Genomic DNA, 18,086 nt, shown 5'->3' on the forward strand with positions numbered 1-18,086 from the left:
AGCGAGAGCGCTTTAAAAGCAATTAAAACTTATTTATTTTCAAAAAGTATTTTTAACATCAAATGGGACAGCGAGAGCGTACATTCTGACTTAAAGATATAGTCTGAATCAACAATCACGAGAGTGTGAGATAAAGCCTTTTAAATAAGTATTTTCTACTGAAAGATATTTGGTACTTAAATTATACATCGGCGACTTATCGAATCCTTGACGATTAATGCGTTGCATATTGATATTCCCATATTAATATTTTCTTAAAACTTAACTTCCCTTAGATTTAACTTTTGTTCAACCAAACATCTAAAAATCATTTCCTTAGCTAAACATAGTAACTTCGGTAACATTAGTTTGACCATCGGTCCCTGTGGGTTCAATATCTTTTCAAACTAAAACGACTAGACTATGCACTTGCAGTCAAGTACCCGATAGACTATATTCTATATACAGTCACGAGACGTATCAAGTTTTTGGCGCCATTGTCGGGGACCTGATTTAGTCAAATAGTGTGATTCTTTCGTTGCACAGTATAGACTAAGGTAAAAAGCTAATCTCCTTTCCCTTATTTCCCCCCAATTGTATGCCAAGTACTCGCTCACAAGGCGACAACTTAGCACCACCTATAGTAGAATTAGAGCGTTTCTTAGATTTAAGACGCCGAATACTAGAGTACCAATGAAGGTACAATATTCTCGATATCTTCTTTCCTACTGCTGAACCAGTTGAAAAACCAACCATGGCTACAGTGGAACCATAGAATCGTCCTCTTAAGTTCTAAGCTACCCCGTCCCAACAAGAACTTCACAGCAGCATTGATGCCCCTACTATCAATCGAAACGATTTCGAGCTAAAACCCTCATTATTATCAGTCCTCAAAAAGCATCAATTTTCTGGAAATCCTACGGCCGACCCTAATGAACATCTGACCAAGTTTGTGCAGTACGCAGACACTGTGAAGGCGAATGGTGTATCTCAAGATGCGATAAGACTATGCCTTTTACCTTTCTCTCTAAGAGACAGAGCTTGGGCTTGGTTGCAATCCTTGACATCCAACTCAGTTACAACATGGGAAGAACTGAAGAACATTTTCTTATCCCGATATTTTCTGCCAAGCAAAACTGCTATGCTGAGAGCTCAAATCAATGGATTTCGACAAAAGGATGTAGAATCTCTCTACGACGCGTGGGAGAGATACAAAGACATGATGAGGATATATCCATATCACGGTCTCGAAGATTGGGTGATCATTCACACATTTTACAATGGGCTTCTGTATAACACAAGACTGACAGTAGACGCTGCCGCGGGCGGTGCACTTATGGCCAAGCCATACAACCAAGCCTATCAACTAATTGAAAATATGGCCCAAAACCATTGCCAATGGGGAGGTGAAAGAACTCCAGTAGAAAAGCCCCAAACAAAAAGTGGAATGTACGAAATCAGTAGCCTTGACCATGTCCACGCAAAGGTAGATGCCCTTGTTCAAAAGTTAGACAACTTGACCATACCACCCGCAACCACCGTGGTTGTCGTGACTCCAAACTGTGAGTTATGTGGAACTCCTGGACACACTGCACCAGAATGTCTGATATTGGCAGGAGTCCTAACCGATAAAGTGAATTACACACAAGGAAACCCTTATTTGAGTACATACAACCCAGGTTGGAAAAGCCATCCTAACTTTCTGTATAAGAACAACAACGTCTCGTATGCACCTGGCCAAGCACCCGCTGTTCCGCTTGGATATTAAAAGTTAGCTAATAATGCTCCTAACATGCCTAGGAAGTCCAACCTTGAACTAATGATGGAAAGCTTCATAGCTACCCAAGCTCAAACAAACAAAGACTTCTTGAACCCAAACATACATACTAGTGAGCAACTTGTACAATTAGCAAGCAAAGTAGACGCCTTAGCCACCCACAACAAAATGCTTGAAACACATATTTCACAAGTGGCTCAACAACAAGCATTTACTGCTGCTCCCGCCAGCACATTTCCTAGACAACTGCAACCTAATCCAAAAGGACATGCAAATGCCATTATATTGAGGAGTGGAAAAGAACTAGACGGACCCGTAGATCCAAGATTCCAAAATCCTACCATGTACCAAAAACCAGACAGAACAACAATTGAGAAGGTAAGTGAACCGAAGGAGAATGAAGATAATACCCAAGAGGCTGAAGAGAAAGAAAAACCTTATGTGCCTTCACCGTCTTATAAACCACCCATTACGTATCCTTAAAGACTCATAAATTCTAAAACTGCAGGGCAATTCAGGAAATTTGTTGAACTTCTGAAGAAACTAAACATTATAATTCCCTTTACAAAAGTCATCACACAAATGCCCTTATATGCCAAATTTCTTAAATAGATCCTATCCAATAAGAAAAAGATCGAGGATAATGAAACAGTTACACTTACTGCTGAGTGTAGCGCAATAATCCAAAATAACATGCCTCCCAAACTAAAATACCCATGTAGATTCTCCAACCCTGTGTCATTAGAAAGTTCGTCGTAGACAAAGCTCTATGCGACTTAGGAGCCAACATTAGTGTAATGCCCTTAACCATCTGTAAAAGGCTCAACATGAATGTGATGCGTCTTGATAGGCCAATTCATGTGTTTTCTATTGAAGAAGTCAAAGATGAAAAGCCATGGTATTATGATATCAAATGTTTCCTCCAAAGTCAGATTCACCCGCCTGGGGCATATTTGAAAGATAAGAAGACTTTGAGAAGATTAGCTGGTAACTTCTACCAGAATGGTGATGTGATTTACAAGAGAAACTTCTATATGGTTTTGCTCAAATACATGGATAGACACAAAGCAGACCTATTGATGATTGAAGTCCATGAAGGTTCCTTTGGTACTGATTCCAATGAACATGTTATGGCAAAGAACATGTTGAGAGCAGGTGACTATTGCCTGACAATGGAATATGATTGTTGCAAGTTTTGTAAAGAAATGCCACAAGTGTCAAATTCATGCAGATAAGATTCATGTTCCTCTGACATTGTTGAATGTCATTTCCTCTTCATTGCCCTTCTCCGTGTGGGGAATTGATATGATTGGCATGATTGAGCCCAAAGCATCGAACGAACATCGTTTCATTCTGGTGGCTATTAACTACTTCACAAAGTGGGTTAAGGCGGCATCATATGCGAATGTAACCAAGCAGATTGTGGTCCGATTTATCAAGAATCAGATTATTTGTCGTTATGGTGTGCCAAGTAAGATCATTACTGATAATGGATCGAACTTGAACAATAACATGATGGAAGCTCTTTGCAAAGACTTCAAAATTATACATCATAATTTTTTCCCTACAGACCGAAGATGAATAGGACTGTTGAAGCTGCAGATAAGAATATTAAGAAGATTATTCAGAAGATGGTTGTAACATACAAGATTGGCATGAAATGATCCCATTTTCTTTGCATGGGTGTCGTACACCCATATGAACTTCAACAGGGGCAACCCCTTTCTCTCTTGTTTATGGAATGGAAGTTGTGCTCCCCGTGGAGGTTGAGATCCCATCATTACGTGTTTTGATGGAAGCCTAGTTGACAAAAGCTGAATGGTGTCAGACCATATATGACCAGCTAAATTGGAATGAAGAGAAGAGATTGATTTCCATGTGTCATGGTTACTTATATCAACAGAGAATGAAGAATACTTTTAATAAGAAGGCCAAGCCTCGTGTGTTCCGATAAGGTCACCTCGTTCTCAAGAAGATTTTATCTTTCAAACCTGATACTAGGGGCAAATGGACTCCTAATTATGAAGGCCCTTATGTTGTTAAGAGAGCCTTTTCATGCGGTGCTTTGATTCTTACAGCTATGGATGGTGAAGAGATCACTCGCCTAAAAATGAAAAGAACAACTCACTAAGTTGAATACCCGAAAGGGCGGCTTAGGCAAAAATGAGCGTCTCAGTCGATTGAAAACCCGAAAGGGCGATCTAGGAAAAAGTTAGAGACATAAAAAAAAATTATCCCGGTAGATTGAGTGCCCTATCTCGGGGCAATCTAGGCAAAAATTAGGGATTATGGTAAGTAACTGCATCCGACTGGATCTGATCTTTGAAGCGGTTTTGAACGGTCATTTGGTTTAGATTCATCATTCTCAACCGAAGACAAGCAAGTGAATTCTGAAGTTTGTAGGGACTGTAGTGATCATTTATTTCAATGTAACCCTTTTCATGTAAATTACCATTCTCAAACTTTGTAAAGATCCATGGAGTCTCGCCATTCGCGGACTACCATTATATTAATTAAAGTTGAGCTTTTATCCAATTACTTTTATTCTTATTTACTTCTGCTAAATTAAATTAAATTTTTTTGATGATAATTTTGAAATAAATTAATGAATAATTATTTTTCTTAAAATAATAAAAGCATTCACTTTAAGAATAATCGATCGCAGCAAGGAATGTCAACAGCAATCTGAGAAAAGGTAAGTCTTGAAGTATGAAGCGTTGTTCGTCTTCCCCAAGCAGTTGGTTTGGTAACTATTTTCCTCCCCAACAATTTGCCATTTATCCCCACCTTGGTCGATGAGTTTCTCCCCGAGCGATTTCTCATCCCTAGTAGAGTTGGTGGGTCTCATCCCCGGTTGAGCTAATGATTGCCCCCTTGTTCCAATTCATATTCCCCAACTGAGGTGTTCATGTTTTGTATTCCCTAATTTTGATTTTGATGATTGGACCCTGGATATTCGAAACCTTTATTTGGTTTCTAGATCCCCTTTTGCATTTGTTTATGTTTCATAACCACGAAAGTTTCTCCCATGTGTGAGTCAGATTCAGTTATCTTTATTGTGAAATTTGTTTATTTCACAATTTCCAAGAGGAATTTGATGATTATTAAGGACTGTGATGGTTTTTGGTTTTAATCCAACAGGTCACAACATCCCCAGCATTTGCTCGATTCCTCATTCAGAGTTTTATCTCTTGTATTTCCCAGCGGAGTTCATCTTCTGATAGAAGATCCCTCATTCCCAGCAGTATTGGATTCTGAGCAGTATTTAATTTCGCCCTCTGCAAGGTTGTCTCCCGTTCTACATGGTGTTGACTTAAAATTCCCTGTAGTGTTGACAATTTGGATCCTCAACAGATCTATCTATATCCTCGACAAGTTTGGTTGATCATCCTTCAGCAGTGCTCTCTCCCCACAGAGTTTACCGTGATTGATTGGAAGCATGTTCTTGATAACGCGAAAATACATTGTATATTTGCCTTGATTTACACTCAAAACTCGTACCACTTTCATTTATATTTCGATTATTCCGCAAGTGTTCGAGTTATTTTTGCAGGTATTTCAAATCCCATGCTTAAATGAGAAAAGTATAGAAAAGGAAGGGAAAGAAGAAGAAACAGACGAGAAAACAGCAGAAAAGTAGAGAATACGAATTATGTGTAAGTGACGACCGTCACAAAGCCTGTCACGACCGTCACGCCCTGGGTCTCACGCCCATCGCAGGCCCATCACGACCGTCATAAGGCCAAAATCAGGGCATTGAATCTGTCAACAAAAGTGATCCACCAGACCCTTATTTCTCGTTCCTCAGCCACTTTCCCGTGGATTACTAACTCAACCAAGTCACCCTTATTTCTCTCAACTGCCAAGACCAAATGGGGAATATAAAAGGATGGAAGTTGGAAACCTACAGGCACGCTTAATTTTCCTCTCTGAAGCCAGCTTTCAATACCTTTCTTTGCATTTTATTTTTCCACAACAATTCTGTTTTTCTTTTATTTTTCTTCAGCAACGTTGTTTTCTTTTATTTTTCTTCAACAACGTTGTTTTCTTTTACCGTTCAGAGTTTCTGTTTTCCCTTTTTCCTTTCCATTTTTCGTTTAGCCAAAGTAGTAGTTTCCTACATTGGGGAACTACTGCAATTTATTTAATTTAGTTAAACAATTATTTCGAAGAAGCAGAATCCTACCGACCTTTGGAAGACCGCTCAAGTACTTCAAGATTCGGTATATTCTATTAATCCAATCTCCAGGTTTTTATTCAATTATTATTGTTATTGCTTTCCTATTATTATAATCATATTTGTTGTATTGTTGATCTTTTTCTGCTTGTCTGTGTTTGCGTTATTTAACATGTCTGGCTAAACTACTGGTATCGGTATGTAAACAATTTAATTAGACGGGATTTAATAATAATTGGTGTAAAACTTCTTTTCTCAAACAATCTTTTTAGCTGTGGTTTTTAATTTTAATTTAATTAACTTTGTCACAAGAGTGAGAAGCTATTTAATACGATTTTGCCACGAGAGTGGGAAATTTACTAAGGTGAGAACTGACAATCGCGAGAGCGTGAGGGTCGAACTGAATAGTGAAAACTAGGCATTGATTTTAAAAACAGCGAGAGCGCTTTAAAAGCAATTAGAACTTATTTATTTTCAAAAAGTATTTTTGACTTCAAATGTTACAGCGAGAGCGTACATTCTAACTTAAAGGTATAGTCCGAATCAACAATCACGAGAGTGTGAGATAAAGCCTTTTAAATAAGTATTTTCTACTGAAAGATATTTGGTACTTAAGTTATACACCGGTGACTTATCAAATCCCTGACGATTAATGCGTTGCATACTGATATCCCCCTATTAATATTTTCTTAAAACTTAACTTCCCTTAGATTTAATTTTTGTTCAACCAAACTTCTAAAAATCATTTCCTTAGATAAATATAGTAACGTCGGTAGCATTACTTTGACCATCGGTCCCTGCGGGTTCTATATCTTTTAAAACTAAAACGGCTAGACTGTGCACTTACAGTCAAGTACCCGATAGACTATATTCTATATACTGTCACGAGACGTATCAAGTTTTTGGCGCCGTTGTGGGGGACTTGATTTAGTCAAATAGTGCGATTCTTTCGTTGCACAGTTTAGACTAAGCTAAAAAGCTAATCTTTTTTCCCTTATTTCCCCCGATTGTATGCTAAGTACTCCCTCACAAGGCGACAACTTAGCACCACCAATCGTAGAATTAGAGCATTTCTTATATTTAAGACGCCGAATACTAGAGTACCAACGAATGTACAATATTACCGATATCTTCTTTCCTACTGCTGAACCAGTTGAAAAACCAACAATGGCAACAGTGGAACCACAGAATTGTCCTCTTAAGTTCTACGCTACCCCATCCCAACAAGAACCTCACAGCAGCATAGCTGCCCCTACTATCAACCGAAATGATTTTGAGCTGAAACCCTCATTATTATCAGCCGTCCAACAACATCAATTTGCTGGAAATCCTACGGACGACCCTAATGAACATCTGACCAAGTTTATGCAGTACGTAGACACTATGAAGGCGAATGGTGTATCTTAAGATGCGATAAGACTACGCCTCTTTCCTTTCTCTCTAAGAGACAGAGCTTGGGCTTGGTTGGAATCCTTTCCATCCAACTCAGTTACAACATGGGAAGAACTGAAGAACGTTTTCTTATCCCAATATTTTCCGCTAAGCAAAATTGCTATGCTGAGAGCTCAAATTAACGGATTTCGACAAAAGGATGTAGAATATCTCTACGATGCGTGGGAGAGATAGAAAGACATGATGAGGATATGTCCATATCACGGTCTCGAAGACTGGGTGATCATTCACACATTTTACAATGGGCTTCTGTATAACACAAGGCTGATAGTAGATGCTGCCGCGGGCGGAGCACTTATGGATAAGCCATACAACGAAGCATATCAACTCATTGAAAACATGGCCGAAAAGCATTGCCAATGGGGAGGTGAAAGAACTCCATTAGAAAATCCCCAAACAAAAAGTGGAATCTACAAAATCAGTAGCCTTCACCATGCCAATGCAAAGGTAGATGCCCTTGTTCAAAAGTTAGACAACTTAACCATACCACCCGCAACCACCATGGCTGCCGTGATTCCAAACTGTGAGTTTTGTGGAACTCCTTGACACACTGCACCAGAATGTCAGATATTGGCAGGAGTCCCAAACGATCAAGTGAATTACACACAAGGAAATAATGCTCCTAACACATTGTATGCTCCTGATCCAATCAACCCAGGTTGGAAAAACCATCCTAACTTTTCGTATAAGAACAACAACTCCTTGTATGCTCCTGGCCAAGCACCCATTGTTCCTCCTGGATATCAAAAGCCAACTAATAATGCTCCTAACACACTTAGGAAGTCCAACCTTGAACTAATGATGGAAAGCTTCATAGCTACCCAAGCTCAAACAAACAAAGACTTCTTGAACCAAAACATACATACTAGTGACCAACTTAAACAATTAGCAAGCAAAGTAGACGCCTAAGCCACCCACAACAAAATGCTTGAAACACAGATTTCACAAGTGGCTCAACAACAAGCACCTACTGCTGCTCCCGTTGGCACATTTGCTGGACAGCCGCAACCTAATCCAAAAGGACATGCAAATGTCGTTATATTGAGGAGTGGAAAAGAACTAGACGGACCCGTAGATCCAAGACTCCAAAATCCTGCCATGTACCAAAAACCAGACAAACAACAACTGAGAAGGTAAGTGAATCGAAGGAGAAGGAAGATAATACCCAAGAGTCTGAAGAGAAATAAAAACCTTATGTGCCTCCACCGCCTTATAAACCACCCATTTCGTATCCTCAAAGACTAACAAATTCTAAAACTGCAGAGCAATTCAAGAAATTTGTTGAACTTCTGAAGCAACTAAACATTACAATTCCCTTTACAGAAGCCATCACACAAATGCCCTCATATGCCAAATTTCTTAAATAGATTCTATCCAATAAGAAAAAGATCGAGGATAATGAAACAGTTACACTTACTGCTGAGTGTAGCGCAATAATCCAAAATAAAATGCCTCCCAAATTAAAAGACCCAGGTAGATTCTCCATACCCTGTTTCATTGGAAAGTTCATCATAGACAAAGCTCTATGCGACTTAGGAGCCATCATTAGTGTAATGCCCTTAACCATCTGTAAAAGGCTCAACATAGGAGAACTAATACCAACCAAGATGTCTGTTCAACTATCTGACCGCTCAATCAAATATCTTGTTAGTATACGAGAGAATGTCCCAGTACGTGTAGGACAATTCTACATTCCTACAAACATCATAATCATGGCCATCAAAGAAGATGCAAGTACACCTATTATATTAGGAAGACCATTCTTTGCTACCACCAGAGCCATAATAGACGTGAAAAGAGGTAAGCTAACATTCGAAGTTGGAGAAGAAAAGGTTGAATTCATCTTGACACAACTCTTACAAGCGTCAGCTATAGACGATACCTGTTATTTAGTTGACATCATAGACGAGTGCGTAAGAGAGATGGAGATGCAAGAAACCACATATTCTGATATAATTAAAATCCAAATCCCTCCAATCTTCGAAGATGATAATTGGCGTGAACCATAAAAAAATGACAGCCTAAGAGAATGCTTAGCACTTACACCCAACCACATGCCATGCCCGAAGAAACCAGACTTAGAATTAAAAACACTACCAAAGAACCTAAGATACGAATTCCTAGACACTGAACTCAAAAGACCAGTAATAGTCAATGTTGACTTGGGACAGATGGAAACTAAAAAGTTACTATATGTCTTAAGAAAATATCCAACTTCGTTAGGCTACAGCATCGCTGACCTAAAAGGAATAAGTCCTTCTATCTGCATGCATCGTATTATGCTAGAGGAAGATTGTAAAACCTCTAGAGAACACCATAGAAGGATCAACCCAATCTTAAGTATTATAGTCAAGGATGAAGTAAAGAAGTTATTAGATGCAGGAATCATATACCCGATCTCCGATACTCAATGGGTTAGCCTCGTTCATGTAGTACCCAAGAAAGGGGGTGTTACAGTTGTTAAAAACGAGAAGGGCGAATCTATAACACAAAGAGTTATGACTGGAAGTAGAATGTGCATCGATTATAAGAAACTAAACAAAGCCACTCGAAAGGATCATTTTCCTCCGCCTTTCATTGATCAAATGCTCGAACGATTGGCTAAGCATTCCCACTTCTGCTATCTAGACGGTTATTCAGGATTCTTTCAAATTCCTATCCATCCTGACGACCAAGAGAAAACAACCTTCACATTTCCTTATGGTACATTCGCTTATCAACGAATGCCATTTGGATTATGCAACGCTCCCGCAACATTCCAAAGATGCATGATGTCAATCTTCGTTGACTTTATAGATGACATTATGGAAGTCTTTATGGACGATTTTTATGTTTGTGGGAAGAGCTTCAAAGGATGTCTATCAAACCTTGAAATGGTACTTGAAATATGCATAAAGGTGAATCTCGTCTTGAACTGGGAGAAATGCCATTTCATGGTCCAACAAGGAATCGTGTTAGGACACATAGTATCTGATAAAGGAGTTAAAGTAGACAAAGCTAAGATCGAAATCATAGAGAATATTCAACCTTCGAAAACCGTACAAGAAATACGAAGCTTTTTAGGACACGCCGGTTTCTATCGACGCTTTATCAAAGATTTCTCGAAAATTACCAAACCACTTACTGGTTTATTAATGAAAGACGCTGACTTTATCTTTGATAAGAAATGTTTAACAGTGTTTGAGCAATTAAAAACATCTCTAAATACCGCACATATCATGCAACCACCTGACTGGAGATTACCTTTCGAAATCATGTGCGATGCGAGTGATTATGCTGTAGGCGCAGCGCTAGGACAAAGAAAGGATAAAAAAATTCATGCTATCTACTACGCAAGTAGAACATTAGATCCTGCCCAAATGAACTACACCACCACTGAAAAGGAACTTCTAGCCGTTGTGTTCGCTTTAGACAAATTCCGTTCCTACTTAGAAGGAGCGAAAATCATTATCTATACTGACCATGCTGCTATTAGATATTTTCTAATTAAGAAGGATGCCAAACCAAGCCTCTTCAGATGGATCCTACTCTTACAAGAATTTGACTTAGAAATAAAGGATAAGAAGGGTACTGAAAACGTAGTAGCAGACCACTTATCACGAATCGAACGGGATAAGCCTGAACAAATTCCAATCAATGATGATTTCCCTTACGAACGACTTATAGCCCAAATGGAAAGTGACATGTATGAACTAACCTTAAATGATACCGAAATAGAAGAATTCGTGGAAGAAATTCATGCGAATACAACTCTGCCATGGTATGCTGATTTTGTCAACTACCTAGCTGTTGGAGTACTTCCACTGGACCTATCATACCAACAAAAGAAGAAATTCTTTCATGACCTAAACCAATACTACTAGGATGAACCTCTGCTTTTCAAAAGAGGTACCGATGGTATTTTCTGTCGATGTGTTCCTGAGGATGAAATAGACGATATAATCTCTCATTGCCATTCCGCCCCCTATGGTGGGCACGCAAGCACTTCAAAAACTTGCACTAAGATCTTACAGTTGGGCCTCTTTTGGCCTACTCTATGGAAAGATGTCCATAATGTGGTTATAAATTGCGACCGGTGCCAACGCACTGGTAAAGTTTCAAGACGCGATGAAATGCCACAAACAGGCATCTTAGAAGTGGAAGTCTTTGATGTGTGGGGGATTAACTTCATGGGACCATTCCCATCTTCTTTTGGTAATAAATACATACTCGTGGCTGTTGATTACGTTTTGAAATGGATCAAGGTTGTAGCTTCTCCGACAAATGACACACGAGTAGTGATTAAGTTGTTCAAGAACATAATCTTTCCTAGATTTGGTGTGCCAAAACTAGTCTTTAGGGGAGTTTTATAACGCGAAAATACATCGTATATTTGCCTTGATTTACACTAAAAAATCATACCATTTTCATTTATATTCTGATTATTTCGCAAGTGTTCGAGTTATTTTTGCAGGTATTTCAATTTCCATGCTTAAATGAGCAAAGTATAGAAAAGGAAGGAAAAGAAGAAAAAACAGAAGAGAAAACAGCAGAAAAGCAGAGAATACAAACTATGTGCATGTGACGACCATCACAAAGCCTATCATGACCATCACGCTTTGGGTGTCACGACCGTCACAAGCCCATCACGACCGTCACAAGGCCAAAATCAACACATTGAATCTGTCAACAGAAGTGATCCACCAGGCCCTTATTTCTCGTTCCTCAGCCACTTTCCCGTGGATTTCTCACTCAACCAAGTCACCCTTATTTCTCTCAACTACCAAGACCTTATGGGGAATATAAAAGGATGGAAGTTGGAAACCTACAGGCACACTTAATTTTCCTCTCTGAAGCCATCTTTCAAGACCTTTCTCTGCATTTAATTTTTCCACATCAATTCTGTTTTTCTTTTAATTTTCTTTAGCAACATTGTTTTCTTTTACCGTTCAGAGATTCCGTTTTCCCTTTTTCCTTTCCGTTTTTCATTTAGCCAAAGTAGTAGTTTCCTACATTAGGGAACTACTGTAATTTATTTAATTTAGTTTAAGCAATTATTTTGAAGAAGCAGAATCGTACTGACCTGTGGAGGACTGCTCAATTACTTCAAGATTCGGCATATTCTATTAATCCAATCTCCAGTTTTTATTCAATTATTATTGTTATTGCTTTACTATTATTATAATCATGTTTCTTGTATTGTTGATCTGTTTATGGTCGTCTGTGTTTGCGTTATTTAACATGTCCGGCTAAACTAACGGTATCAGTATGTAAACAATTTAATTAGACGGGATTTAATAATAATTGGTGTAAAACTTCTTTTCTCAAACAATCTTTTTGGTTGTGGTTTTTAATTTAAATTTAATTAAATTTGTCACAAGAGTGAGAAGCTATTTAATACGATTTTGCCCCGAGAGTGGGAAATTAACTAAGGTGAGAACCGACAATCGCGAGAGCGTGAGGGTCGAACTGGATAGTAAAAACTAGGCATTTATTTTAAAAACAGCGAGAATGCTTTAAAAGCAATTAGAACTTATTTATTTTCAAAAAGTATTTTTAACTTCAAATGGGACAACGAGAGCGTACATTCTGACTTAAAGGTATAGTTTGAATCAACAATCACGAGAGTTGAGATAAAGCCTTTTAAATAATTGTTTTCTACTGAAAGATATATGGTACTTAAATTATACACCGGTGACTTATCGAATCCCTGACGATTAATGCGTTGTATACTGATATCCCCCTATTAATATTTTCTTAAAACTTAACTTCCCTTAGATTTAATTTTCATTCAACCAAACTTCTAAAATCATTTCCTTAGCTAAACATAGTAACGTCAGTAACATTAGTTTGACCATCGGTCCTTGCGGGTTCGATATCTTTTAAAACTAAAACGACTAGACTGTGCAATTGCAGTCAAGTACCCGATAGACTATATTCTATATACAGTCACGAGACGTATCAGTTCACCATGTCTTTCCCCAGACAGAGTTGATTTATTCAGAGCTAGATGATTTATTTTCGCGCCTAGCAGTTTCTCTAGTTGGTGTTTCCATCTTGTTGAGATTAGCCGAGTGTTGTAATGATGGTTCAAATCATTGTTATTTGTATCCTTTATGTTGTTTTGTCAGCATAATCATAACCATATACATGAAAATTCATGCATAAAACATAACATCAGATATTTCATTGTGCATCTTATTGCATTGATTTTTCTTCTGGTCCCCTGCTTTGGTGATATTGTTTTCCCATGCAGATTCGGTGAGTCTGTCCTCCTTCAAATGTAGAGTGCCAGCCCCTTAAGCAGAAAGAGTTTAACCTTTCTCATTCCCCACTAATTTATTTACTCGTGGATGACTATTATTTCAGTTTCCTCCTCAGTTTATTATCTGGATGGAACCATTCCCCCTGAGTTATATCCTTATTGGGTTGAGTCTTTGATTGATCATTTCTTTCTAGTTCCTACCTAGATAGATCTTTTGGTCTCCTAGAGTCTATTACCCAGTAACTGGTAATATTCTTCTTGATGTTGAGTACATTACTTTTTCCCAATACCCGATAAAATTTAATCTACTTCCTTTGTTTTCCCCAGCGGATTCGTTTTCATGTTTCCCTAAAAGTTTATCCTTGATATGTTCATCCTAACCGGTGGCGGATATTCTTCCTGTTTGGTTTTCTACCCGGTTAAAGGGTATTGGTAATCCCTTCTTTTATTCCCCAGAGAGTTAATCCTTGATATGTTCACTTTAAACTATCTTTTTCTCCTCTTTGCAGCCTTCTACCCATTAAATGGTAGATATAAATCCTATTTTTCCCTTCAGAGTTAATCCTTGATATGTTCACTTTAATCAGTGACGAATTTTCTCTATTTGTGGTCTTCTGCCCAGTAACCCGTGGTTGTAAATCCCATTTTCTCTATTGAGTCTATCCTTGATATGTTCATCCTAACTGATGACAGATATTCTCTATCTTTGGTCTTCTACCCAGCAACCGATAGTTGTAATTCCAATATCTCCTAGGCAGTTTATCCTTTATATGTTTATCCTAACCGGTAACGGATATTCTTCCTCATTCCCCAAGTGGTCTATCCTTGATATGTTTATCCTAACTGATGAGGGATATTCTTCCTTTTAGTTTATCCTTGATATGTTCACTTTAACAAGTGACGAATACTCTCTTTTCGGTTTTCTTTCCAATAATAGGTAGTTGTAAATCCTATTTGATCTTCTCTCCCCGGTAGGTTATTCTTACCCAGTAACTAGTAATGGATACACCTCTTTTTTCTTAGTGAGTCATCCTTGATATGTTTACCCTAACTGGTAACGGATGTCCCTCCGTTAGAGTGTATTATCTCCTTACCCAGTAACCGGTAGTAGATAATGCATCTCTTTTACCCCTACGTTGAAGTTCGTATCTCCTCAGTGAAATTTCCATCCCTTGTTTGGTTTGAGTATTTCAGCTTTGTTCTGATCTATTCTCATCTCCTGCTGATTGTTTCCTTGTTCCCCAACCGAGACCTTCCATTGATTTATTTTCGTGGGAGACCCCTCATGTCTCCAACATTTTTTAAGTCATAGCCTGGCATATGCACAATTGTTATCCCCGAGAGTCTTTGTCTCCCCAGTGAGTTTTCCTTATGGAATGCATTATGCTCATACGAATTTTCGGTATCTCCGAATTCTTTTCCTTTGTGGAAATATATTCCCCACAAAGATTATTTTAACATTCATATGCATCATGAGGTCTCTTAGGGACCAATATTTGTTTCTAGATGTTGTTATTTAAGTCCATTCTGCTGAGTTGATATGAAGATATTAACCTTCACATCCTCAGCCAGAATGTCCTTAAATAGGGGCAGCTATAAGACCCCAATTTTGATACTAAGATCACTTATGTTATCTCATCATTTGCATTGGATTTGGGATCACACCTTGGCATCCTCCTTGCCCCTCATTCATTGGGTTTGCGTTGGGAGAGATCACCAAGCACATTTGATTGTATCATACATTGTTTTTCATTGTTTACTAACCAAAATGCCAAAAATATTTCTATGTATATCTTCGTTTCTTTTGTAGGTACTGTGTGCATCCACCCATGCCTTATCAAGCTCACAACTAGTGCTTGAGACCCTCAGTGCAATATATCAATCAAGAGATGGTTCACAATGCATATAGACATCAAATATGGATCCCCATGATATTCATTTATCATTTTGATGAAGAATTCATCAAGAGTTTGAAGCTTGTTTTCCTTGGTAGCCCTAATTCATTTGGGTATCTTGTGTGACTTTCTCAGCAAGTTTCTTCAACATTTGATCAAATATATCAAGATATAATTCATCATACATCACATTATGCATATATGATCTCCCATGAGCTCTAAAGATCAAGATAGCTTCAGGTTTGCAAGTGGGTTTAAAGGGGTTGACCAGAGAAAGCCAACTGGTCAAAACTGGGGTTCCCAAGACCCTATCTCCTACAATATATATCATATGAAAATTATTCCAAGATAAAAGTTACTCTTTATGACATTACAAACAACTTTCACGTTGACATCAAGAGCTTCTTTTTCTTGGAAAGTCATTTTTTATGGTGAAAGTTTATAGGTCATTTTATTTGTGCCCTAGTTAGGAGGTCAACTTCCAAGGACCATAAATTGCTAATTTTTTATTAAATTAAGGACATCCAAGTTTCATGATAAATCTCAAGATGTCCTCTATAACTTTTATTCTTTTAGAAATGTCAAATTCAATTTGAAAGGGTATGTGCCAAGAGGAAACATTATAGGTCATTTTGGGCCATTACCATTGAACAAGCAATTTTCCTCAACTTCTAAAATGCACAAATCCATCATGCCAAATCCAAATAAGGTCAAATTTATGACTAAATTGAAGAGGGATTAAATATATACAACTTTTATGAAGGAACTATTTCCGTTTGAAGCTCATAGCAAAAGTTATTCAAGGTGGAAGAAGTGGTCATTTGCCTTCGTACTTAAAAAAACTTCAATTATGTTTGATTTCTCAAACTTCCACATTAAAATTCATATTGATACAAGATACAAATGGAAAAGTGTTCAACATAAAAGTTGTTCCCCTTGATGTTATATTTCCAAAAAGCCAAGATTTGAAGGACTTGCACATGGGTTATTTACAAGGCTTCATTTGGTAAGATCTATGTTCAAAATTCATTTCTATAATGCATGACCGTGTGATATCATTTCAGGTTGATTAGCACATAATTTTGGGTCATTTGGCATCATGAATTAGGCCTTGTACACACCCATGCATCCATGCAAGCAAAGTTGCTAAAATTGGCAAAAATTCAAAGTGTGTGAAAAGCAACTTGATACCCTATATATACATGACCTTGGTGATCAGAATGAGGATCCTTGCTTGTCCAAGCTTTGAACCATTGCCTCCCTAACCTCCATTAAAGGATAAACTTGAAGATTTCACTTGAAATTGAGTTTCAAATCACCTTCTGTTTTGAGATTGAAACTCCAAGAATCCAAGCCTCTCTTTGATCCATTTCACTTCCTACAAGCTTCTAGAGTCAAGCCAAGCCAAATTGGAAGCAAGATTAAGCTACTTTGAGGTCAAATCGAAGCAACTCAAATCATGAACCTCAAATTTGAAATCCATGTATCGTTCAATATACTTGGAATTGGAAGAAATGGAGGTCAGATTCTTGCTCCTTAGCATTTTTCCTTTAAAACCCTGTCCTTACTTTTCATTTTGGTGGTGGTTTATGGTGGACTAGTTCGATGAGGTCCACCAGAGAAGAAGACCGGAGCTAGGGCTCATGCGGTGCGTTGGCATCTTCCAAACCATCAGATCCCTTAGAAATGTTTTAATCCTAGCCTTTCCTGTGTGATGCTTTGACTGAGGTGTGTCATCGATAGCGTGTGTCTGCCCATCAGATTTGCCACCTCAATTAATGAGGGAGATCTGATGGCCCTTGATTTTTGGTATTTTCTAATTTTTCATTTAATCGCCCTATTATGTTTAATTCACAATAAATCTATTTTTAATACAAAAAATATGGGACTTTCACCAAAAATCTTTAAATATTTTTTCTATATTCCGAATTAAAATTATTTTTTGGATTAATTTTGGTATATTTGATGAATTAAATGTTTTGTGCATATTTTTAATTATTTAAAAATACTTCTAACATTTTAAAAATCGTGAAATTTTTTGTCTAAGGTCCTTTGACCTTGTTTCACCTAAGATAAATCCCTTGGCCTTTTATTTGGTGTTTTGAAGAGATTTGAGGTTTTGCCAAAATTAAAATGCATTTAAATTCATTTTGAATTTGATTTTTAATTGATTAAATGTTTAAAAATTATGTTGAGCCATTTTTATGGTCTTGTGATGTTTGACTTTCTATTTGGGCCTTGGTCATGGTTGATTTGACTTTTGTTTGGTCAAAACCATTGGATATTTGGGGATTGATGAAATCTATATTTCATCTCCTAAAATGAATGAATGGTATTGATCAGATGAAAATCCTCTCATGATCATTTTGTGTTTCTATTTCCCCTTCAGTCTTCATCTTCATCCATATTCTTCCCCATTCCCTCATTTGACCAATGAAATCTCTAATGTCTAAATGCTAATTGATTTATCAATGACCTTGTGTGAGATGAATCAATATAAGTCTGACTAAGATAGGACCCTTCGATCTTTTTTTAGTGTGTGGTATATTTTAGGAGTTTGGT

General features: G+C 37.7%; 2 non-coding genes across 2 annotated transcripts; both read right to left on the reverse strand.

Annotated features, from left to right (window-relative positions):
* Nucleotides 1–1,120: 1,120 nt before the first annotated feature.
* LOC127089422 (small nucleolar RNA R71) lies at nt 1,121–1,227 on the reverse strand. The gene has a single exon (XR_007791020.1). It is a non-coding gene; the product is annotated as a small nucleolar RNA R71 (small nucleolar RNA).
* A 6,260-nt stretch (nt 1,228–7,487) lies between these two features.
* On the reverse strand, nt 7,488–7,594 carry LOC127089427 (small nucleolar RNA R71). The gene has a single exon (XR_007791025.1). It is a non-coding gene; the product is annotated as a small nucleolar RNA R71 (small nucleolar RNA).
* Nucleotides 7,595–18,086: the final 10,492 nt, after the last annotated feature.

The sequence above is a fragment of the Lathyrus oleraceus genome, chromosome 5 (assembly GCF_024323335.1).
Source record: "Lathyrus oleraceus cultivar Zhongwan6 chromosome 5, CAAS_Psat_ZW6_1.0, whole genome shotgun sequence".
Lineage (NCBI taxonomy): Eukaryota > Viridiplantae > Streptophyta > Magnoliopsida > Fabales > Fabaceae > Lathyrus > Lathyrus oleraceus.